Raw genomic sequence first — 25,264 nt, forward strand, 5'->3', positions numbered from 1 at the left:
TTAGTTGGAATCTCTATCATTGATGGGATGAATTCAAGATTAATTTATAATTAATGGTTGTTCTGTTTAGTTATCCTTTACTAGGTAAAGGAAAGTCAAACAAGTTGGAGTGCTAGATCTGTTCACGAATTGCAACCCACTTAGTTCAAAGGGATTGGTGTTAGTGATTAGATAATAATCCAACAGTTAACCCAATTACAAATTTTCTTTCAATCCTTCCAACTCAAGAGTTCCTTTCAATCAACCCCCCATCAAGTGAGAGAACTACTCGCTCATTGTAAATAAAAAACCCATAACACATGAAAGGGAACTAAAAGAAGACATGATTATTGGAATGGAAATTAAATAAAAATGGAAGAAATAATCCTTGTACTAAATAATCATGAAAGTATTCAAATGAAAAAATTGAACAAAGTAAAGAACATGGAAGAATAAAACCAAGTTAAGAGAACGAACTAGAATGACGAAGTCTTGATGAGGAAATAACTCTTCTCAATGTTCCAATGCTAAGACCAATTGAAAATTAAAATTCTAAAACCTAGAGAAAAAAACCTAAAGGAGTAAAACTAGATCTAAAACTGAAAACTATCCAGAATGAATGTTGTTCTTTGTTTCTCCATATTCTCTGGTTCTAGTCTAATGTTCTGGGCCAAAAACTGGGTCGAAATAAGGTCCAAAATCGCCCCCAGCGAATTCTGCAGATTATGCAGATCGCACATGTCACGCGATCGCGTCATCCATGCGGACGCGTCATTCGCGCTTTTCCTTGCAACGCGTTCGCGTCGTCCACGCTACTGCGTCGCTTGAGCTTTTCCAATCCGCGCGGCCGCGTGAGCCATGCGGCCGCGTCACTGCAATTTGCTCTCCTTCGCGCGGTCGCATGAGCCATGCGACCGCGTCACTTCTCGCTGGTTATCTCCTCAAATTCTTGTGTTCCTTCCATTTTTCCTAGCTTCCTTTCCAATCTCCAACTCATTCATGCCCTATAAAGTCTGAAACACTCAACACACAGATCACGGCATCGAATGGAATAAAGGAGAATAAAAATTACATAATTAAAGTCTCTAGGAAGCAGTTTTCAAACATGTTATAAATTCAGGAAGGAATTATAATTTCATGCTAATTTAATGAATAAGTGGATAAGGATCATGATAAAACCACACAATTAAGCACAATATAAACTATAAAATAGTGGTTTATCAACCTCCCCACACTTAAACATTAGCATGTCCTCATGCTTAATTGAAGGAGATAAGGAAATAAGTATGAACATGTAGAAACTCATGAAATGCAATGCAAGCCTATATATATATATATATATATATATATATATATATATATATATATATATATATATATATATATATATATATGCAACTATATGATTCTTGCCCACTTGATCAAAAGTAAATAAGCTCTTCAAAACAATTACAAATCAAATTCCACTAATTCTATCATTATACAATAAAACAGATAAAAGTGCAAGAAGATAGCTCATGAAAGCAGGGAACATGAAAATTCAAGCATTGAACCCTCACTGATAATGTATGTACGCTCTAATCTCTAGTGTATAGGGTAATCACTCTATCCTTCTCTAATCATGCTTTCTAACTTTTGTTCTTCTCCTAACCAATCAACAACAGTTAATATACCAATGCAAACATCATGAGGTCTTTTCAAGGTTGTAATGGGGCTAAGGTACAGGTAGGGGTATACATTTGGTCAAGTGAGCTAATAAATTGAATCTTTAATTAACCCAAGCTTCAACCCAACATATATATTTTTAATGTAATCTTAAAGTTCATACCTAGCTACCCAGAATTCCCTTTTTCTATCCATACTCATGTATCAACTTTATATTTGGTTCTATCATATGTGCATTGATCTTTGAATTCTGAATTTAACATTGGGGTAATTTTTGTCCCCTTATTTATTTATATAAATTTTTTTATTGACATTAAAATAAATATAGCTTATCAATGCACATAGATTTTTAATTCTTATAGTTTCACATGAGTAGGTATCCAAGTCCCCATTAAATTCTCATGACACATTCCCTTAACAACTTTTGTTCCCATAATTTCCCATACTTAACTAGCACACACAATTCTATCTTAAGCTAACCAAAGATTCAATTTGGGATATACAATTGTTTTTCAGCTTAAGGTTAGTAATGTGGTAAAATATAGAACAAATGGGATTTAAAGGCTCAAAGTGGTTAACAAAGGTAATCGAAAAGGGTAGGCTTAATTTGGATAAGTGAGTTTAAACAGATAATGGCCTCAATCATGTGCAAACATGCAAATATAGTAAATATTGGACATATAAGATAAAACAAAATATAGATTACAATCATAGAGAAGTAAACACACAAGAATGAAATGATTATGGTTAAATAATGTAACCATACATAAAGGCTCAAATCTTTCACAGGTTGTGTGTTCTTTAGCTCAAATATCATGTTCCAAATACAACTCAAGCAAATTTATCATAAAATTTTGAAAAATTAGTGAAATTTTGTTCCAAAGATAGAGTCTTAAAAAAAACTTATTGTCTTTTCAATCAAGTAGAACATGCATGCAACTATCCTAACCTATGCAATTTATTCTATTCTATAAAAGAAAGAAAATCTAACTAAAATATCCTAATTATTGGTGCTAGGGAAAAGAAATTATCTCCGGAAGTCAGGTACTGACCGACCTCCCCACACTTAAGGCTTTGCACCATCCTCGATGCCGTCTGTCAGGAACAGGGGTGGGCTGGTGGCAGTATCTCTACAGTCGGGACCATTATGGCTCCCTGTGCTGGTAAAAAAAGTGGAGTCTGGGGTATCCGAGTCCTTGAAGTGTCCCTTGAGTAGCTCCTTGAGGTGTTTGAATCGGCGCTCGTTACGGCGCTCTCTCATCTTTGTTTCCTGTTCTTGCCGATCCAACCTTTCGATTATTTGCTGGAGTAATTCATCAGTTGTAGGTGCTTGTGGTGTTGAAGAAGGATTATCTTCAACTGGAGTAGTAGGAAGGCTTGTAGTGGCTGCTGGGAGTCTGAGGTATTTCCCGTTAGGGACATACTGATCATCCCGTTGAAGCACGACTTTGGTGTCCCCAGCTCTGTAGGAGACTCTGGCTGCTGAGACAAGATCTGAGACCAAGGCGGGGAAAGGTAAGTTACCTGCAATTTGTACGTGTCCCATAGCATTTCAGATATGTCTTGAGAGATGCAGAGGTTGGTCTGTAAGGATGCACCATAGCAGAACAGCCATGTCCGCAGTGAAGGAGGACTCATGAGTGCTCGGAAAGACGTAATGGGACATGATCTGTGCCCAGACGCGAGCCTCCAAGGTAAGTGCTGAAGCCAAGATTTCCTTAGGGCGGGTACGGTGGTATCCATAGATCCAACGGCTGCCAGGTAATGCGATAACTCCAAGAACGGAGTCCCAGTCAAATTGGTACTTCTGGCGCTTAAGTGCGGCTTCTTGGAAGGCGTCCATTCCTTCTGGAATAGGGGGAAGACTCATAGCTTGCTGAATGGCCTCTTCTGTGATGGGGACTTGCTTCTGCCGGACATAAACAGACTGCAGGGTTGGCATGTAGAAGTTAGAGTAGAACTCAACTACCCAAGAAAGATTAACCGGCCTTGGCTTTCTCCGTAGGAAACCCCATTGTCTTCGTTCAATTTGCGGCTCAACAAAGGAAACAATATTGGACGGGAGGATAAGAAGGTATTCATTGTTATAGTTTCTTTCTGCCAGGATAGGGAACATCTGTTCACAGTGGCGATTGGAAAATCGCGCAGTGTCCTTTGCTGGAAAGGCTTTCTCCTTCTCATCAACCTTTATTATCCTCTTAACTCTTTTTGTTGAGGGCTTGACTGCGGTTGAAGAAGGCTCTGCCATTAATGCTCTTTTAGTTCCTCCTCTTGCTGGTGGTTTGGAAGTAGCTTTCTCTTTTCCTTTCTTGGTGGCCATCCTGAAGGAAGGGAAGAGAAAGTAAATTAAATTCAAAGAGATATACAGCAAGGAAGGAAACGGAAAAGAGGGTGATGGATGCACATTAAGATATACTAACATTATCACATACTCGCGAGTACATGTGAAAAGCCAACAATGGAAAATAGCTAGTGCATATAAAGGCAAGTGACTGCAAGGTGTTTATTGGCATGCCGGCAAAGGGCATGAGTAGCATAGACCAAGCAATATTTTGTAACAAACCATCACGTTTGTCTTGACAATTAAATTCAATTAATACAATAATAAAGGAAAGTTGTGAAAAGCAAGCATTGAATAGTATAACAACATAGAGAAATGCATAATGCCATTTGAGCTTTTTCACAAACACATAGCATGCATGTTGAATAAGGTATAGAAAATATGAAGGTGAACATGCAAGCAATCCCTTAAATAGAATAAAAATAATTGTCAAACAATTTGCAACAATCCACAAGCATATAATGAGGGATAATGACTCAAAAAGGAAAAACAATTAAATTTCTAACGCCATGTAAAAAGAAAAAGAAAAAGAAAGAAAATATGAATAATGAAAAGAAAAAGAAAAGAAAAAAATACATATAAAATAATAAGAATGATAGAAAAAGAAAGTGGGAGGAAGAAAGTAAAACCTTGTTAATGGAGGTGAGAGAGATAGAGAGTGAAAGGTGAGATAGAAGGGGGGAGGGGGAAGGAAGAAATAAGGAGGGAAAAGAAAAACTAGGATTTGGAGGAGAGAAAGATAAGATGATTTGGCAATTTAGGTTGAGCTGTGCGGTGCATGCGACGCGGCCGCGTGGGGCACGCGTTCGCGTGAATGCGCTTCAAGTAAGGTGACGCGATCGCGTCGGTCACGCGGTCGCATGACCCATATTATGCTTCTGGCGCGAGTGCAGCCTCGCACCAGCACAACTCTCTGTTCAAATTAATTTATTTGCCAAAATTAGGATGGCGCGATCGTGTGGGTCACGCGATCGCGTGAGTGTGCGCCAGAAAATGGATGACGCAGCCGCGTCGGCGACGCGGTCGCGTGATAGGGATTGTGCTTCCAGCACCAATCCAGCAACACTCTCGCACAATATTTCATTGTGAATCCTTTTACGTCGAAAACTCAGGGCACGCGGTCGCGTGGGAGGCCATGATTCCCATGCGACGCGAACGCGTCAGCGACGCGGTCGCGTGGGTTGATTTGTGCCATTGGCACGCCTCCAGCCACACTCCAGCGTGACTTTCTGTTCATTTTTATTTTTCTTTACTCTCCCTGTGACGCGGACGCGTCGCTGATGCGATCGCGTCACGTAGCAAATTTTTTTTTAATGTAAATGCAGATGCACGAAAGTACTAAGAAAGAGAAGAGTTATTGAATAGGAAGAACTAAAAATAAAGAGAAGAACGATCATACCATGGTGGGTTGTCTCCCACCTAGCACTTTGCTTTAACGTCCATAAGTTGGACACTCCACTAGCTCAATCTTCCGCTATGTGGGGATCTTCCAAGAGGAAGATCTCAAGCTCCTTGTTTCTCTGCATCTTCTCGTCATGGTATAGCTTCAGGCGTTGTCCATTAACCTTAATAAGTTCAGAGCTTGAAGGATGGCTTAGGTGATAAACTCCGTATGGTTCGGCCTTCTCTACTCTGTATGGACCTTCCCATCTTGATCTCAACTTGCCTGGCATGAGCCTTAGTCGAGATTTGTAAAGGAGGACTAAATCCCCAGGTTAGAACTCTTTCTTCTTGATGTTTTGATCATGCACAGCCTTCATCTTTTCCTTGTATATTCTGGAGTTTTCATAAGCTTCTAGGCGAAGGCTCTCTAGTTCCTGCAGTTGCAACTTCCTTTCAGCTCTGGCTTTCTCAATTCCCATGTTACACTCCTTAACTGCCCAAAAAGCTCTGTGTTCTACTTCAACTGGGAGATGACAAGCTTTTCCATAAACCAAGCGGAAAGGACTCATCCCAATGGGTGTCTTGTATGCTGTTCTATATGCCCATAGTACATCTTGTAGCCTGGTGCTCCAGTCTTTTCTATAAGGCTTTACTATCTTTTGCAAGATACGCTTAATTTCTCTGTTTGACACCTCAGCTTGCCCATTAGTTTAGGGATGGTAAGCTGTTGCAACTTTATGAATTATCCCATGCTTCTTCATTAACCCTGTTAGTCTCCTGTTACAAAAATGGGTGCCTTGATCGCTCACGATTGCTCGTGGTGATCCGAAGTGACATATAATATGGTTTCTCACAAAGGAAACAACAGTGTTAGCATCATCAGTGCGGGTAGGAATTGCTTCCACCCATTTAGAAACATAATCCACAGCTAACAATATATAAAAATATCCATTAGAATTTGGAAATGGACCCATGAAGTCAATGCCCCAAACATCAAAAATTTCACAGAAAAGCATAATTTGTTGAGGCATCTCATCCCTCCTAGATATATTACCAAATTTATGGCATGGGAGACAAGATTTACAAAACTCAACAGCGTCTCTAAAAAGAGTAGGCCACCAGAATCCACAGTCTAAGATCTTTCTAGCTGTTCTTTGAGGACCAAAATGTCCTCCACTCTCAGATGAGTGACAGGCCTCTAAAATGGACTGGAATTCTGATTGAGGCACACAACGTCTAATTACTTGATCAGCGCCACATCTCCATAAATATGGGTCATCCCATATATAATATTTAGACTCACTTTTCAGCTTGTCTCTTTGATGCTTAGAAAAATTTGGAGGAAATGTGCAGCTAACTAAATAATTAGCAACAGGTGCATACCAAGGGACTACCTCAGATACTGCTTGCAGGTTATCAAAAGGAAAATTATTATCTATAGGAGTAGAATCATCCTTAATATGCTCAAGGCGACTCAAGTGGTCTGCCACTAAATTTTGATTACCACTCCTATTCTTTATTTCTAAATTGAATTCTTGTAACAGCAGTATCCAACGTATAAGTCTTGGTTTAGACTCCTTTTTAGCTAATAGATACTTTAAAGCTGCATGGTCCAAATACACTACTACTCTAGTACCAAGTAAATAAGCTCGGAATTTATCTAGAGTAAAAACAATAGCAAGAAGCTCTTTCTCAGTAGTAGTATAGTTGGACTGGGCAATGTCTAAAGTCTTAGACGCATAAGCAATAACGAAAGGATCCTTACCTTCACGCTGAGCCAGCGCTGCTCCTACTGCATGGTTAGAAGCATCGCACATGATTTCAAACGGCTGGCTCCAGTCTGGTCCTCTCACAATTGGAGCTTGAGTCAGAGCAGTCTTCAGCTTATCAAACGCTTGTTTGCAATCCTCACTGAACTCGAACTCAATATCCTTCTGCAGTAATCTGGATAAGGGAAGTGCGACCTTACTAAAGTCCTTAATAAATCTCCTGTAAAAACCTGCATGGCCAAGGAACGAACGGACTTCCCTCACAGAAGAGGGGTAAGGTAAACTAGAAATAACATTCACCTTTGCTGGGTCTACAGAAATGCCATTATTAGATACCACATGTCCTAATACAATTCCTTGTTTTACCATAAAGTGACATTTTTCGAAATTTAATACAAGGTTTGTATTAACACATCTATCTAATACTCTAGATAATCCATCTAAGAAAAGGCTAAAAGAATCACCATAAATGCTAAAATCGTCCATAAAAACTTCCATACAGTCCTCAATGAGATCAGAGAAAAGGCTCATCATGCACCTTTGGAAAGTAGCTGGTGCATTGTACAATGATGCCAAGGCATCTTAGGCTAGTTTCACTAGTATTTTTCTGTTAGTTTTAGTGGTTTTATGCATTTTCTTGAGCTTAAAGTAACCAAGAATGGTTAAAAGAATAACAAAGCAATGAACCATCCAAACAATATGATTTTGATGCAAATTCCATGAGTTTTAGTTATATTACTTGAATGCTATGAATGGAAGATTTCTCATGAATTTTTGCAAGACTTTGATGCATTTGTTTGGATGATTTCAGGGAAGAAGAGGCTAAGCAAGGAAGCAACAAAATCAATAAAGGAAGCTTGAATATCACATGTGGAGTTTAAGTTCCAGTTTAAGCCTAAACTGGAGCTTAAACGCCAGAATCATGAAGGCTAAGAAATGCTGGAATTGAAGTTTAACCTCCAGTTTAACCTTAAACTGGAGGTTAAACGCCAGAATGAAAAGTCTCACCAAAGAAGCATTCCACGTTTAACCTCCAGTTTGACCTCAAACTGGAGGTTAAACGCCAGAATGAGAATGCCACCCAGGAAGGAGTTCCACGTTTAACCTCCAGTTTAACCTTAAACTGGAGGTTAAACGCCAGAATGGGAAAAGCACCAGGGAGCCATTTCCACGTTTAAGCTCCAGTTTGACCTCAAACTGGAGCTTAAACGTGTTCGACCAAGTTTTCTCCTCCAGGGTTGCTCTCTCCATTTCCACGTTTAAGCTCCAGTTTGACCTCAAACTGGAGCTTAAACGTGTTCGACACCTCCAGGGCTACCCTTCTAAGCTTCCACGTTTAACCTCCAGTTTAACCTTAAACTGGAGGTTAAACGTGTTCGACCTCCAGGATGCCTCCTTCCATTTCCACGTTTAACCTCCAGTTTAACCTTAGACTGGAGGTTAAACGTGTTCGACCTCCAGGGCTGCCCTTCCTATATCCACGTTTAAGCTTCAGTTTAACCTTAAACTGAAGCTTAAACGTGTTCGACTACATGACTCTCCAGGGCTGCTTTCTTCCATTTCCACGTTTAAGCTTCAGTTTAACCTTAAACTGAAGCTTAAACGTGCTTCTACAAAAGGCCTCACTGGAAGTGTCTGGTGTTTAAGCTGCAGTTTAAGCTTAAACTGCAACTTAAACGCCACTCTTGGAAAAGGTTTCTGGACCAAAAATATTGTGGTTTAAGTTAGTATTTGAGCACAAACATTAACTTAAACTTATTCTGGTATGAAACCCAATTGAATATCATGGTTTATGGGATTGGGCCTGAAGGATTGATGAGTTTGAAATCTCAATTTATTGAGTCATGTGTCATTATTTGATTATCACTAAGTTGGCTCAATGAATGTTACAGAATTTGGATCAACAACCCCATCAAGATTATGGATCATAAACCCAAGGCAAAAGGAAAGCAGGGAGAGGCCTCAAAGCCCAAGAAACACAACAGAAGCTCAATATAGAAAGTGTATAAATAGGATAGAATTGAAGTTAGAAAGGACTTTTACCTTCACTTTTAGCTAGTTTTCATATCTTTGTAATTGAATTCAGAGCTATGACTCACTAAACCCCCTTTCATTGGGTTAGGGAGCTCTATTGTAATTCAATGAATCAATAATAGTTTATCTTCTTCTTCAATCTTTTCTCTTGAATTTTGTTAGAAAGCTTCTCGATCTAATTCCATTGGGTAGTTGTCTTGGGAAAGAAACTACCCATAATTGGAATCCTTCGGAACCTTGGGAAAGGAATGGAGGATTCATGCTAGAGAAGCTTTCTCACAGTGAATTGGATTGGGGTTTGGATGGATATTGTGACATGTAATCCTACCAAATTGTGGTTCATGAAACTGTGTGGTATAATCAGTGATCGAGCATCATCTCTTCTTATGAACATTTAAACCAAGGGATTGGGAATTTGTTTGTTTTTAGAGAGAATTGGTGAGCCAAGGAATTGGGATCCAATCATATAAGATTGCCAAGCAAAATTTAATGAACGCATTGGTTGAGGAAGAGATAAACATGTTTTGATTCGGAGATCTCAATATCTCCTATAACCCAATGAATTCCCCATTTCTGATTTCCACTTTCTCTTTACATTCGGCAAGTACATTCATGCAATCACCACCATTCCCTTTTAATTTCAGCAATTTAGTTTCTGCTCTTTAATTCATGCAATTTAAGATTCCGCCATTTCAATTTCTTGTCATTTACTTTTCCCGCCAATTTTACATTCCGCAATTCTCATCTAAATCTTGATTCCGCTCAACTAGAACACACTTCTAATCTGAATTGCTCATTCAACCAATCCTTGTGGGATTCGACCTCACTCTATTGTGAGTTTTTACTTGACGATAACCGGTGCACTTGCCGGAAGGAATTTTGCCGATCGTGCAATTTCCTAATTCGTAGCATATGGCGCCGTTACCGGGGATTGGTTTTCGATTGACAATTCTCCAATTGGAAGCTAACTAGATTGAGCAATTTTCTCTTGCTTTGTTAATTCTGTTCAAGTTACTTGTTGAATTTTAATTTCTGCACTCGGTTACATGTTTTCTTTCTTTATGCCTTTAAATTCAAGCAACTAACTCACTGACTCACTAACTGTTTGAATTAATTCCTCAATTGCTCTAACCATACTCTTCCATTAACCAAGAGTATTTCACTTGTTTGTGCCTGTGCTGTGTTCTTGTATGACAGGTAGGAGAGGAGAGACATCAACTCCTCCATATACCGAACCAGAGAGGACCCTTCATAGACTGAGAAGGGAAGCAAGAGGGAAGAGAGTAGTGGGAGAAGAGGAATCTGAAGGAGAATCTGAGGACAATTTTGAGGAAGCTTTAGATCTCAACATGGATAGAGAAGTTCACAACCATGAGAGAGCTGATGGAAACAATGCCATTCCTGAGAGGAGGGTTCTTAGTTCATACATAAACCCAACCTCTGGGAATTGTGGTAGCAGCATCCAGAAACCACCCATTCAGGCCAACAATTTCGAGCTCAAACCACAGCTAATATCACTGGTGGAGAATCATTGTTCATTTGGTGGAAGTGCTAATGAAGATCCCAACCAACATCTCACAAAATTCCTGAGAATTTGTGACACTGTGAAGTCCAATGAAGTCCAGGAAGATGCCTATAAACTGCTTTTGTTCCCATTTTCACTTAGGGACAAAGCAGCTAAGTGGCTGGAATCATTCCCAAGGGGGAGTCTAACAACATGGGATGAGGTGGAAAGCAAGTTTCTGGCACGTTTCTACCCCCCACAAAAGGTCAATAGGCTTCGATCTGAGGTTCAGACTTTTAGACAACAAGATGGTGAGACTCTTTACGAGGCATGGGAGAGATTCAAGGACTTGACAAGGAAATACCCACCAGACATGTTCCATGATTGGGTGCAATTGCATATTTTCTATGATGGACTCTCTTATGAATCAAGGAAGGCTGTAGACCATTCATCAGGAGGTTCATTGAACAGGAAAAAGACTGTGGAAGAGGCCATTGAAGTGATTGAGACAGTGGCTGAGAATGAGTACTACTATGCATCAGAAAGGCACAACACTAAGGGAGTCATGGAGCTGAACCATGTTGATACAATTCTAGCCCAAAACAAGGTGTTTGCCAAGCAACTAGCAGAGCTTACCAGGCAATTAGAAACAAAGCAAGTGGCTGCAATACACACACAAGATCAAGAGGAAGTAAGCATTGAAGGAGGTGATTGGGAAGAGGCCAATTATGTGGGAAACCAACAAAGGCAATCATATGATCCACATTCCAACACTTACAACCCAGGCTGGAGAAACCACCCAAACTTTGGGTGGGGAAACCAACAAACCCAACCACAAAACCACAAACCTTACAACCACAACCAACATAACAATTCCACATACCAAAACTCCAACCAAAGATCATACCAAGCCACACAAAACACTTACCCCCAACCATCATATCATGGCCAAAATAATCAACCTACCCAACTTAATCCGAACCAACAATTTCAAGATCAATTAAACCGGATAGAAGGAATGATGGCAACCATGAGTCAAGACATAACCGAATTGAAAAGCTTCAGGGATGATGTGAGAGCTACCTTAAGAAACCATGGTGAAAAACTCAAGAGGATGGAGTCTCAAGTAGGAGAGCTATCTCAACAGGCCGTCAAATCAACTGCAGTGTTCCCTAGTGACACAGAAAAGAATCCTAAAGGGGAACAAAAGAGAGTGAGATGGGAAGAATGCAAGGCCATTACCATATTGAAGGAAGTTTCAGAAGAAGAAGGAATCAGGCCCTCAGAGCAGGAGCCAGAAATCTTGAAGGAAGGTGTGGAAGAAGTTAAGCAGGAAAGTGGAACTGAGCAAGCCAAGGAACTGCAAAAAGGCATGATGGAAATATACCAACCAAAAGCACCATTTCCTGAGAGGTTAGGAGGAGGTGAAAAAGAGAAAACCTATTCAAGGTTTTTAGAGACATTTAACTCTCTTCATGTCAATATTCCCTTTCTTGAGATTCTCCATCAAATGCCTACACACATCAAGTATTTAAAGGAATTGTTAAGCAAGAAAAGAGTTTTGAAGGGAGGACAAACGGTAACAATGAACAAAGAATGCAGTGCTCTCATCAAGAAGGACACACTCTCTAAGAAAACGGACCCAGGAAGTTTTCATATCCCTTGCATCATAGGGGAAACAAAAATTGACAGAGGATTCTGTGATCTAGGAGCTAGCATAAATGTGATGCCTCTAACTCTTATGAAGAGGCTACAACTGAATGAGGTGAGATCCACTGATGTAATCATACAATTGGCTGACAAAACTCAGAAGCAAGCTGAAGGGGTAGTTGAAAATGTGCTGGTGAAAGTGGGGGATTATTACCTCCCCACAGACTTTGTCATTGTGGACATGGAGGAAAGCTACTTACACCCTATAATTCTGGGCAGACCATTTCTAGCCACTACTAGAGCGCTCATAGATGTAGAACAAGGAGAGCTAATTCTGAGAATACATGATGAACAGCTCATTTTCAAAGTTTTCAAACCTGCATCTGAGCCTGAACCAGAACCTGAAAAGCCTAAGGATGATAGTAGCCATCTGTGTTTGGAGGAAAGTAATCCAGCAGCTGAAACTCTAAAACAGTTCTTGGAAGGCAAACAAGAGTTGCAAGAGTTAAAGCCACAAGAATCAGTGGAAACAGATCAGAAGGATCCTCCTGAGATAAGGGTCAATGAAGAAATCCTCAAGAGAAAGGGAAGAGTGATAGGGAGATTGCCAAGAGGGTGGAGAAACAAGAAAATTCCCACTGAAGGTTTTTCTCCGGGAGATAACGTGATATCAAGTCATTATCTACAAATCCCACCTGACCTCAAAACCATTCCTTCCCAGCTCCCTCAAGTGTTCACAATCAGGAAAGTTCTTTCTATGGAACATTTAGAGGTCATGAATGAATCAAGTGGGGACGTTTTCATAGTAAGAGGAGAAGACGTCAAGCACTACAATCCACCCTAACAAGGGACAACCGTCAAGCTAGTGACGTTAAAGAAGCGCTTCATGGGAGGCAACCCATGTTTTGATATCCTTATTTTTTTTTGTTTTGTTGTGCATCTAATAAAGCATGGTTTCTTATGCATGAACTTGAATCCTCAGGACAACTGCTGAAAGAGTGCACTAAACATTGCATGTAAAATGCAATTTGTCTCTAAGTTTGGTGTGCCTGAAGGCACCCCAAATTTTATTCAAAATGCATTCAATTTTTATTGCACAACCAAAGATTAAGTTTGGTGTTCCTCTTTGAACACGGTTCATGAAAAGCACGAAGTTCCTCTGGATTTCGAAATTCATGACAAGTATACCATTCGCATGTTTTAATGCTTTGGTTTCAATTACTTAGGGTAGTAAATTTGTTTAGAATCGAAGAGCCAAGGTGACTATGATTTATTAGAATTAAGCACATTCATTAAGGACAACCAATATGGATTTCATGTCATCAGGAGACTTGACCAAACACCAAGTGTGGTGTCCAAATAATAAGTGTGCATACATGTAGAAGTCACGGCTATAAGCTCATAAAGACAATCATTGATTTACATGTGCAAGTACTATTCATAATTCACATGGACCGAAAAATGATAGCAAACTTGTTTGTTTGTGCAGGTACAAAAGAAAAGACAAAAATGGAGGAAAAAGACAAAGGGAGGTACGGTGGTGCTTGGTCAAAAAGAAAATTCACAAGTCTTTGAAACTAACACATGGGAAAAGGAAGTTCTGCAAGAAAAGATAGCTACATGTACAACCTAATGCACCCAGAATACTTCCAAGAAAATGAAAAGCAATTCGTCCTTCTCCCTAATTCATATATTTACCATCAAGCCACCCTTCACAAATCACCCTAGCCGTCCATTTTGCACTTACGGGCACTATAAAGAACCACTTGGGGAACAAGTTCAACACCACCAAATCTCCTTCATGCACATTTCCTTCATCATAGCATAAACTATCTCTTGCCGAAAACAACCTCCCCACACTTCCAACAACACTTCTTGTTTCACCTTGTCAACTTTAGCTTGTCACTTACCAAAACTAAAGAACCAATGGCAGCTTCATCTAGCCACAAAAGAAGAAAAGACAAGCAGCCAATGGAGGAAAACAGGGAATTCGATGCATGGAGATACAGATCAGTTTTCCATGAGATTCAAGCCGAATGGATGAGACCTAAAACGGTACTAGCTGAGGTTCCCTTTGACCTTGAAAAGGATGAGTTCCCAGGTGTTTGGGAAAAGATCAAAAAGAGGAAGTGGGAGCTCCTGACTAAGCCAATCACTAAAATCAACATCAACCTGGTGAAAGAGTTTTATGCAAATGCAGTAAGGGAGGATCCAACCAAGAAACCCACATACAAAAGCTATGTGAGAGGGGTGGAAGTTGACTTCAGTCCCAAAGCAATCATGAAAACCCTTGGCCTGAAAAACATACATTTCAGCCAAGCAAGTTATGAAGAAAGGATGATAGGAGAACCTGACTATGCAACTATTGCTGAAGACCTTTGTGCCATCAGAGCTGAATGGGTGAGAAAAACAAGAGGGGCTCCAAGAGTCTTGAGAAGGGGAGACCTAACACCTGAAGCTAAAGGGTGGTATGCAATAGTTAGGAGATCCATCCTACCCACTGCAAACTCTTCAGAAATAGTCCCTAAAAGAGCCATCTTGCTACATTGCATTATGGTGGGAGGGGAGATCAAAGTTCATAAACTCATTGCTGAACAGATACAAGAGTTTAGTGAGAAAAGTGACCCTGAATCCTGGCTCCACTTCCCTAGCACTATCATTAGACTATGCATCGATGCCCAAGTACCACTTGAGGATGAAAGACCTAATTGGCTATATCCTGGATTGGCCATAACTGCGTACAGAATGACTCTTGGCCCAACTCCTCCAAGACATACAAGAAGAAGAAATGAAGAAGGGCAACAAGTGGAAGCCGAGCAAGAAGCAGAACAAGAAAGACAGGAAGGAGAAGACAGAGAAGAAGAGCAAGAAGAGCAAGCAAGTCCAGAAAGAAGACAACGAATTCCCAGAGACCCCATGGATATGAGCAGAATGCAGGAAATCATGGAAGGAATGTCTCAACAATACATGAGGTCTCAGGAGAGACAAGAGGACTTTCACCTAAAAATGATGGATATGCAAAGGAACTTTGAATCAAGATTCTTCGATCTGCAAAGGGAACAGAATCTACACTTACAGGAATCCTTCAGCCACATATGCCAACACCAAGATGCCAATGTCTTGGCAATCAAGGAAGCCACCACTTTACAGAATGCAAGATACTCAGTCCAAGCTGATTACAACATCAGTTCGCAAATCAAGCTTAACTACATAGGGGAACATCTACACAAGATGGACCCAGCATTCCCAGCTTTTGATGAGTATTTCAAAGGGAGGAAAGAAGGAGAAATAAACAAGGCAATGATCCTTGAAAAAGGAGTGGAAGAAACGATGAAAAAGGCTGAATTCTGGAAAAAGCTCATAAGAAAAGACAAAGGAAGCACAAGTGGTCAAAAAGAGGCAGGAAGCAAGAAGAAGCAGGATCCCAAGAATTAAGAAGAACCAAGCAATAAATAAGAGGTGGTCTCGTTCCTTAATAATCAAATGATCATTGGTGGATTGTCTTTATGAGCTTTCTTTCATCATAAGTCATTTAAGTGTTATGTGGAGTTTTTTTTTTAGTATGAGTGTCTGTTTATTGCTTTGAATAAAGTGAATGCCTAGATGTTTGGATATAACTTCACCTTCTTAAACGAGTGCTTGCCATGCTTGTTCTGTTTCCAAAAATAAAAGAAAAGTTTGAACAAAAGTAACTTGGCTAAATTAGTGACAAATCAAGTAGAATTAAGTGGTGGTATGCATGCTTGATTGTTTAGTCAGATCACTGGAATTAGAGTGTAGAATTATCATTCTTTGTGTAGAAATTGAAAACTGTCTATGGATCTTGATGAATAAATGTCTTTGGCCATGAAAAAGAAAGAAAAAGAAGAAGAAAAAGCCACTGAAAAAGGGCAACCAAAAAAAACAAAAAAATTGAGAAAATAAGCTAGGTACCAATGGTTTGAACTTCTGAGACAAATGCCTGTGGTGTTTATGTATTAAGGATATGCTTGGATGAATAGGTTCTGAGGAGTGTTTCAACACTTGGTAACTTGGGTTAACTAACCCGGGATTATCAACCAAAAGTCCATTATCAAGAGCAACCTAAATACAAAACATTTAGTCACACAAAGAGGTGCTGGGCACCAATGTCTCAAGAAGAAATGTGAACTAAAATGCCTAAAGTGGATATGTGTAGTGCACTGATAAGAAAAAGAAAATGCCAAAGGCTTGTGCAACACATGACACTAAGCAAACAAGGAGCAAAAGAAGCTCTAAGAAAAAGAAAAGAAAAACAAAGAAGAGAAAAGTGCCAAGGACATAAGAATAACAAGAGGCCATAGCAATGTTTGATGGATGCAATGAAAAAGTGATAATCTTACCTGATAAGAATGAAAAAGTGATGCTGCAACTTTCTGCATAAAACCCTTCTGAGGAACTTCAAATGCTTGCTAATATAGCCAATGTAATTGCTTTCTGTTTCATACTTTCTTCTTAAATAACTCAGGACTTGCTTAGGGACAAGCAAGTATTAAGTTTGGTGTTGTGATGCCAAGGCATCTTAGGCTAGTTTCACTAGTATTTTTCTGTTAGTTTTAGTGGTTTTATGCATTTTCTTGAGCTTAAAGTAACCAAGAATGGTTAAAAGAATAACAAAGCAATGAACCATCCAAACAATATGATTTTGATGCAAATTCCATGAGTTTTAGTTATATTACTTGAATGCTATGAATGGAAGATTTCTCATGAATTTTTGCAAGACTTTGATGCATTTGTTTGGATGATTTCAGGGAAGAAGAGGCTAAGCAAGGAAGCAACAAAATCAATAAAGGAAGCTTGAATATCACATGTGGAGTTTAAGTTCCAGTTTAAGCCTAAACTGGAGCTTAAACGCCAGAATCATGAAGGCTAAGAAATGCTGGAATTGAAGTTTAACCTCCAGTTTAACCTTAAACTGGAGGTTAAACGCCAGAATGAAAAGTCTCACCAAAGAAGCATTCCACGTTTAACCTCCAGTTTGACCTCAAACTGGAGGTTAAATGCCAGAATGAGAATGTCACCCAGGAAGGAGTTCCACGTTTAACCTCCAGTTTAACCTTAAACTGGAGGTTAAACGCCAGAATGGGAAAAGCACCAGGGAGCCATTTCCACGTTTAAGCTCCAGTTTGACCTCAAACTGGAGCTTAAACGTGTTCGACCAAGTTTTCTCCTCCAGGGTTGCTCTCTCCATTTCCACGTTTAAGCTCCAGTTTGACCTCAAACTGGAGCTTAAACGTGTTCGACACCTCCAGGGCTACCCTTCTAAGCTTCCACGTTTAACCTCCAGTTTAACCTTAAACTGGAGGTTAAACGTGTTCGACCTCCAGGATGCCTCCTTCCATTTCCACGTTTAACCTCCAGTTTAACCTTAGACTGGAGGTTAAACGTGTTCGACCTCCAGGGCTGCCCTTCCTATATCCACGTTTAAGCTTCAGTTTAACCTTAAACTGAAGCTTAAACGTGTTCGACTACATGACTCTCCAGGGCTGCTTTCTTCCATTTCCACGTTTAAGCTTCAGTTTAACCTTAAACTGAAGCTTAAACGTGCTTCTACAAAAGGCCTCACTGGAAGTGTCTGGCGTTTAAGCTGCAGTTTAAGCTTAAACTGCAACTTAAACGCCACTCTTGGAAAAGGTTTCTGGACCAAAAATATTGTGGTTTAAGTTAGTATTTGAGCACAAACATTAACTTAAACTTATTCTGGTATGAAACCCAATTGAATATCATGGTTTATGGGATTGGGCCTGAAGGATTGATGAGTTTGAAATCTCAATTTATTGAGTCATGTGTCATTATTTGATTATCACTAAGTTGGCTCAATGAATGTTACAGAATTTGGATCAACAACCCCATCAAGATTATGGATCATAAACCCAAGGCAAAAGGAAAGCAGGGAGAGGCCTCAAAGCCCAAGAAACACAACAGAAGCTCAATATAGAAAGTGTATAAATAGGATAGAATTGAAGTTAGAAAGGACTTTTACCTTCACTTTTAGCTAGTTTTCATATCTTTGTAATTGAATTCAGAGCTATGACTCACTAAACCCCCTTTCATTGGGTTAGGGAGCTCTATTGTAATTCAATGAATCAATAATAGTTTATCTTCTTCTTCAATCTTTTCTCTTGAATTTTGTTAGAAAGCTTCTCGATCTAATTCCATTGGGTAGTTGTCTTGGGAAAGAAACTACCCATAATTGGAATCCTTCGGAACCTTGGGAAAGGAATGGAGGATTCATGCTAGAGAAGCTTTCTCACAGTGAATTGGATTGGGGTTTGGATGGATATTGTGACATGTAATCCTACCAAATTGTGGTTCATGAAACTATGTGGTATAATCAGTGATCGAGCATCATCTCTTCTTATGAACATTTAAACCAAGGGATTGGGAATTTGTTTGTTTTTAGAGAGAATTGGTGAGCCAAGGAATTGGGATCCAATCATATAAGATTGCCAAGCAAAATTTAATGAACGCATTGGTTGAGGAAGAGATAAACATGTTTTGATTCGGAGATCTCAATATCTCCTATAACCCAATGAATTCCCCATTTCTGATTTCCACTTTCTCTTTACATTCGGCAAGTACATTCATGCAATCACCACCATTCCCTTTTAATTTCAGCAATTTAGTTTCTGCTCTTTAATTCATGCAATTTAAGATTCCGCCATTTCAATTTCTTGTCATTTACTTTTCCCGCCAATTTTACATTCCGCAATTCTCATCTAAATCTTGATTCCGCTCAACTAGAACACACTTCTAATCTGAATTGCTCATTCAACCAATCCTTGTGGGATTCGACCTCACTCTATTGTGAGTTTTTACTTGACGATAACCGGTGCACTTGCCGGAAGGAATTTTGCCGATCGTGCAATTTCCTAATTCGTAGCATAACTAGTTTATGCGCATCATACAAGCCAAAGGGCATTCTCTTGTAAGCATAAGTCCCAAAAGGACATGTAAAAGTAGTCTTTTCCTGATCCTCAGGAGCTATATGAATCTGGAAATAACCTGTGTAACCATCTAAAAAGCAATAATGTGATTTACCTGACAGGCGATCCAGCATTTGATCAATGAATGAAAGTGGGTAGTGATCCTTACGGGTAGCTTGGTTGAGACGCCTGTAATCAATGCAGACTCTCCAAGCATTCTGAACTCTAGTTGCTATGAGCTCTCCATGCTCATTCTTCACTGTAGTGACTCCAGACTTCTTGGGCACCACTTGTACTGGGCTTACCCATTCACTGTCTGAAATGGGATATATGATACCGGCTTCCAATAGTCTGGTCACTTCCTTTTTGACAACTTCCAAGATGGTGGGATTCAATCTTCTTTGGGGTTGACGGACAGGTCTTGCTCCCTCTTCTAAAAATATTCTGTGCTCACATACTTGAGGGTTAATGCCTACTATGTCTACCAAGATCCACCCAATTGCCTTCTTATGCTTCCTCAGCACATCAAGTAACTGCTCTTCTTGTTGAGAAGTAAGTTCCCTTGCAATGATAACTGGAAACCTCTGCTCATCTTCAAGATAAGCATATTTGAGATGTGGAGGGAGGGGTTTCAATTCTAACTTTTGATCATGCGCAGGCTCTGGATTATCTGGAGCTTGTGAAAATGATGAAGTGCCCTCATTGTCAGTTAAGAGGGTCCCCACACCTGGACCTTGTCCAGTGTGCCTCTCTTCAAACTCTTCCTTGTGAACTTCAGCTACACTTTCATCTATGACATCACACTGAAAGATAGAACGATCTTCTGGGGGGATGTCAATGACTCCATTCAGATTGAAGATTACTATGCGGCCATCTATTTCAAAGGAGTATGTTCCTGAAAAGGCATCCAATTTGAATTTTGATGTCTTCAGGAATGGTCTTCCAAGTAGGATTGATGATGGCTTATCTAAATCATTATGGGGCATTTCCAAGATATAAAAATCAGTGGGAAATGTAAGCCCTTTAATGTTCACCAAAACATCTTCAGCAACTCCAGCCACTGTAATAATGCTTTTATCTGCTAACACAAAACGAGCTGCCGACCTTTTTAAGGGAGGGAGTCTCAAAATATCATATATAGACAAAGGCATTATATTGACACATGCTCCTAAATCACACATACAATCATAAATTACTACACCACCAATAGTACAGCTAACTATACAAGGACCTGGATCACTACATTTTTCAGGTAATCCTCCCATTAAAGCAGATATAGAACTACCTAAAGGAATAGTTTCTAATTCATTAATTTTGTCTTTATGGATACATAAGTCTTTTAGAAACTTTGCATATTTAGGTACCTGCTGAATAACATCAAAAAGAGGAACAGTCACCTCAACCTTTTTGAATATTTTTACCATTTTGGGGTCGGGTTCCAGCTGCTTCCTGGTCTTCCTTGCAAGTTGTGAAAATGGAATAGGAGTAGTGTTTTCTGTGGTGTCTGCGCCTTTTGGTGCTTCCTCCTGTGGTTGAGCTATTTCTTCTTCAGCTATGTCCTGTATGTCCTCTTCCTCTTCAACGCCTTCTATTTCTACTACCTCTTCAACTGAGGTGTGTCCTGGTGGGCTTGGTTCCTCCTGATTCCTCTCCTGCAGTGTGGTTCCAGACCTTAGGGTGATGGCATTAATGCCTCCCTTTGGATTGGGTAATGGTTGAGAGGGGATTCCAGTGGAGCTTGAAGGTTGGTTACTGGAATTTTGCGTTGATCCAATCTGTGACATAAAAGCTTGCAAAGTAGAGGTGAGACCATTCAGACTGGCATTAATACTATTCATGATGTTATTTTCCATGGTCTGTTGTCTTTGCTCAAAAGATTGTAGTAGCTCTTCATTAGGAGATAAAGAAGAATGAGTAAATTAAGAGGTCTGCTGTTGATTGTTCTGTGGTCCTTGGTTTTGCCTCAGGTGAGGTGCTCTGTAAGGTTGATTCTGCTGCCTGTTGTTGTTATTATTCCACCTCTGATTTCCCTGATTATCTCGGCCTCCTCTGTTATTGTTGTCCCTCCAATTCTGGTTAGAATTGTCTTGCCATCCATGGTTATTATTTCCACTTTGGTTGTACCCTTGGTTGGGGCGGTCATAGAAGTTATGAGTGGATGCCACCATGTTGTCTTCTTGTTGGAGCTGCGGGCATTCATCAGTGTAATGGCTATAATCAGTACAGATTCCGCAAACTCTCTGTGGGACTAGTTATTGGTTTTGCTGTGGTGGAGGGGGTTGAACTTGCTGAGCTTGTTGTTGATTCAATTGCATCTGCTTCAGCAAGTTAGTCATCTCACATATACTTTGAGTTAGAGCAGCAGTCTCTCTGTTAGAGGATACTTCTGCAACGGCTTTTGAACGGCCTTGCTTTTGCCTGTGGTTCCTAGTAGATTCATCTAAATCACTGATCAATTGCCAAGCCTCATCAGTGGTCTTGTACTTCTTCATAGACCCATTGCTAGCACTTTCCAATGTGGTCTTATCTTGGGGCCTCATGCCCTGTGTGATATAGCTAAATAACACTATCTTGTCAATCATTTGGTGGGGGCATGCTTCCAGAAGATTATTGAAGCGCTCCCAGTATTCAAAGAGAGTCTTATTGTCATCCTGAACAATTGTGGAAATATCCTTCCTCAGTTTATCAGTAACTTCAGATGGAAAGAATTTCTCCAAAAACTCCTTTCTGAGTGTATCCCAATTGGATACATTTGCTAGAGGTTGAGTGTAGTACCACTCTCTTGCTTTTCCCTCAAGAGAAAACGGGAAAGCTTTCAGCAAAATTGAAGTTTCATCAGTACCATCACGCCTGACAGTAGAATAGGCTGCCTGGAAATCTCTCAAGTTCTTGATAGGCTCTTGAGCAGGTAGGCCATGAAACTTGGGCATTAAATTTAGCAGTGCGGTCTTTATTTCAAAATCTGTAGCTACCGCTGGATGATGCGCTTGAAACGGTTGCATTGTAAAATCAGGGGCTCCTTCCTCCTGGATGGTAACTCTCCTAGCTGCCATGTCTTCTGCACGTAAAATAACTGAATCAGTAGAATAGAGGCTGATTTCTTCCTCAAGTTCACTTTCAGATCCGCCCTCAGAGCGGACTAACCGACGATGTTTTCGCCTTATTCGTGAAATAGTCCTTTCAATTTCAGGATCGAATATTAGCAAGCGCGGATCAGGAAGTGAATGCGTCATTTGACGAAAGAAACATGCAGCTCATAGTAGCAAAATAAAATAAAATGTAAATAAATAAATTCTAATTAATAACTTTAGCACTCTATTGCAACTCCCCGGCAACGGCGCCAAAAATTGATGAGACACAGAAGTTGGTGAATTAAAAATTATTAAAATAGTTACGTTGCAAGTATAGTTCTTAACTCATCGAAAATCTGCCTATCAATTTAGAAATATGTCACAGAGAGTTTAAATTAAAAATTACTGGGAGTTTAAGTCCCAGGTCGTCTCCCAACGAGTTGCAGAAAAGTGTGCTATTTTATTAATCAGATGTTCCAAGAAGTTGAGTTAAGTAGATGGGAAATTAAATTGAGAAAATTCAAATAATATGAAATAAAAGCCTTGACTGGGAGTTGATTAGTTGGAATCTCTATCATTTATGGGATGAATTCAAGATTAATTTATAATTAATGGTTGTTCTGTTTAGTTATCCTTTACTAGGTAAAGGAAAGTCAAACAAGTTGGAGTGCTAGATCTGTTCACGAGTTGCAACCCACTTAGTTCAAAGGGATTGGTGTTAGTGATTAGATAACAATCCAACAGTTAACCCAATTACAAATTTTCTTTCAATCCTTCTAACTTAAGAGTTCCTTTCAATCAACCCCCCATCAAGTGAGGGAACTACTTGCTCATTGTAAATAAAAAACCCATAACACATGAAAGGGAATTAAAAGAAGACATGATTATTGGAATGGAAATTAAATAAAAATGGAAGAAATAATCCTTGTACTAAATAATCATGAAAGTATTCAAATGACAAAATTGAACAAAGCAAAGAACATGGAAGAATAAAACCAAGTTAAGAGAACGAACTAGAATGACGAAGTCTTGATGAGGAAATAACTCTTCTCAATGTTCCAATGCTAAGACCAATTGAAAATTAAAATTCTAAAACCTAGAGAAAAAAACCTAAAGGAGTAAAACTAGATCTAAAACTGAAAACTGTCTAGAATGAATGTTGTTCTTTGTTTCTGCATATTCTCTGGCTCTAGTCTGCTGTTCCGGGCCGAAAACTGGGTCGAAATAAGGTCCAAAATCGCCCCCAGCGAATTCTGCAGATTATGCAGATCGCACATGTCACGCGATCGCGTCATCCATGCGGACGCATCATTCGCGCTTTTCCTTGCTACGCGTTCGCGTCATCCACGCTACCGCGTCACTTGAGCTTTTCCAATCCGCGCGGCCGCGTGAGCCATGTGGTCATGTTACTGCGATTTGCTCTCCTTCGCGCGGTCGCATGAGCCATGCGACCGTGTCACTTCTCATTGGTTATCTCCTTAAATTCTTGTGTTCCTTCCATTTTTCCTAGCTTCCTTTCCAATCTCCAACTCATTCATGTCATATAAAGTCTGAAACACTCAACACACAGATCACGATATCGAATGGAATAAAGGAGAATAAAAATTACATAATTAAAGTCTCTAGGAAGCAGTTTTCAAAGATGTTATAAATTCAGGAAGGAATTATAATTTCATGCTAATTTAATGAATAAGTGGGTAAGGATCATGATAAAACCACACAATTAAGCACAATATAAACTATAAAATAGTGGTTTATCACTGAGCTACTTCTTCTTCAACCTTGTCTTGTACTTCCTCTTCTTCTTTAGCATCTTCCACTTCTATCATATCCTCAGCTGGGGCGTGTACCTGTGGGCTTGGTTCCTCTTGGTTCCTCTCTTGTAGTGTGGTTCCGGACCTCAAAGTGATGGCATTGATGCCACCCTTGGGGTTGGGTAAGGGTTGAGAAGGAATTCTACTAGAGCTTAAAGGTTGGTTAGTGGAAGTAGGTAATGAATCTATCCGGGTGGTGAGAGCTTATAAAGTGGCATTCAGACCATTTAGAGTCGAGTTCAGTGTAGTCTGCATGTCTTGTTGTCCTTGTGCAAGAGAGCGAAGCATCTCGTCATTTGATGAGGAAGTGGGATAAGTGATATGAGGGACTTGTTGTTGGTTTTATTGGGGTCCTTGTGACTGCCTTAGGTGAGGAGCTCTGTAAGGCTGGTTCTGATTCTGCTGTCTGTTGTTGTTATTCCACCTCTGGTTTCCATTGTTGTCTCTGCCTCCTCTGTTATAGTTGTCCCTCCAGCCATGGTTGGAATTATCCCTCCAACCTTGGTTGGAGTTGTCCTACCATCTTTGGTTATAGTTCCCACCTTGGTTGTAGTTGTTGCCTTGTTGATTGTATCCTTGATTCGGGCGGTCATAGAAATTATGAGTAGCTACCACAGTATTGTCTTCTTGTTGGAGCTGCGAGCATTTATCAATATAATGACTATAATCAGCACATATGCCGCATACTCTTTGGGGAACTAACTGTTAGCTTTGCTGTGGTGGGGAAGGCTGAGCTTGTTGTTGTTGATTCAAATGTAATTGCTTCAGTAGGTTGGTCATTTCACATATACTCTGTGTAAGAGCAGAAGTCTCAGTGCTAGAGGAAATTTCTACAACAGCTTTTCAGTGGTTGCTTGATGAGTATTTTGGTGAAAAATAAATTTCCTCCAAAACACACATATCTAACCGGCAAGTGTACCGGGTCGTATCAAGTAATAAAAACTCACGGGAGTGAGGTCGATCCCACAGGGATTGAAGGATTGAGCAATTTTAGCTTAGTGGTTAATTTAGTCAAGCGAATCAAGATTTGGTTGAGTGTTTTGTGATTTGCAGAAATTAAATTGCATGGAAGTAAAGAGAACAGGGAATTAAAATGCTGAATCTTAAAGA

The 25,264-nt window shown here is 39.9% G+C and overlaps 1 non-coding gene across 1 annotated transcript; it reads right to left on the minus strand.

The window, feature by feature from the left end:
• Positions 1-10,946: 10,946 nt before the first annotated feature.
• Positions 10,947-11,050, minus strand: LOC148568507 (small nucleolar RNA R71). The gene has a single exon (XR_015881581.1). It is a non-coding gene; the product is annotated as a small nucleolar RNA R71 (small nucleolar RNA).
• Positions 11,051-25,264: the final 14,214 nt, after the last annotated feature.

Source organism: Arachis ipaensis, chromosome B4 (genome assembly GCF_059453495.1).
Source record: "Arachis ipaensis isolate K30076 ecotype BB chromosome B4, ASM5945349v1, whole genome shotgun sequence".
Taxonomy (NCBI): Eukaryota; Viridiplantae; Streptophyta; class Magnoliopsida; order Fabales; family Fabaceae; genus Arachis; species Arachis ipaensis.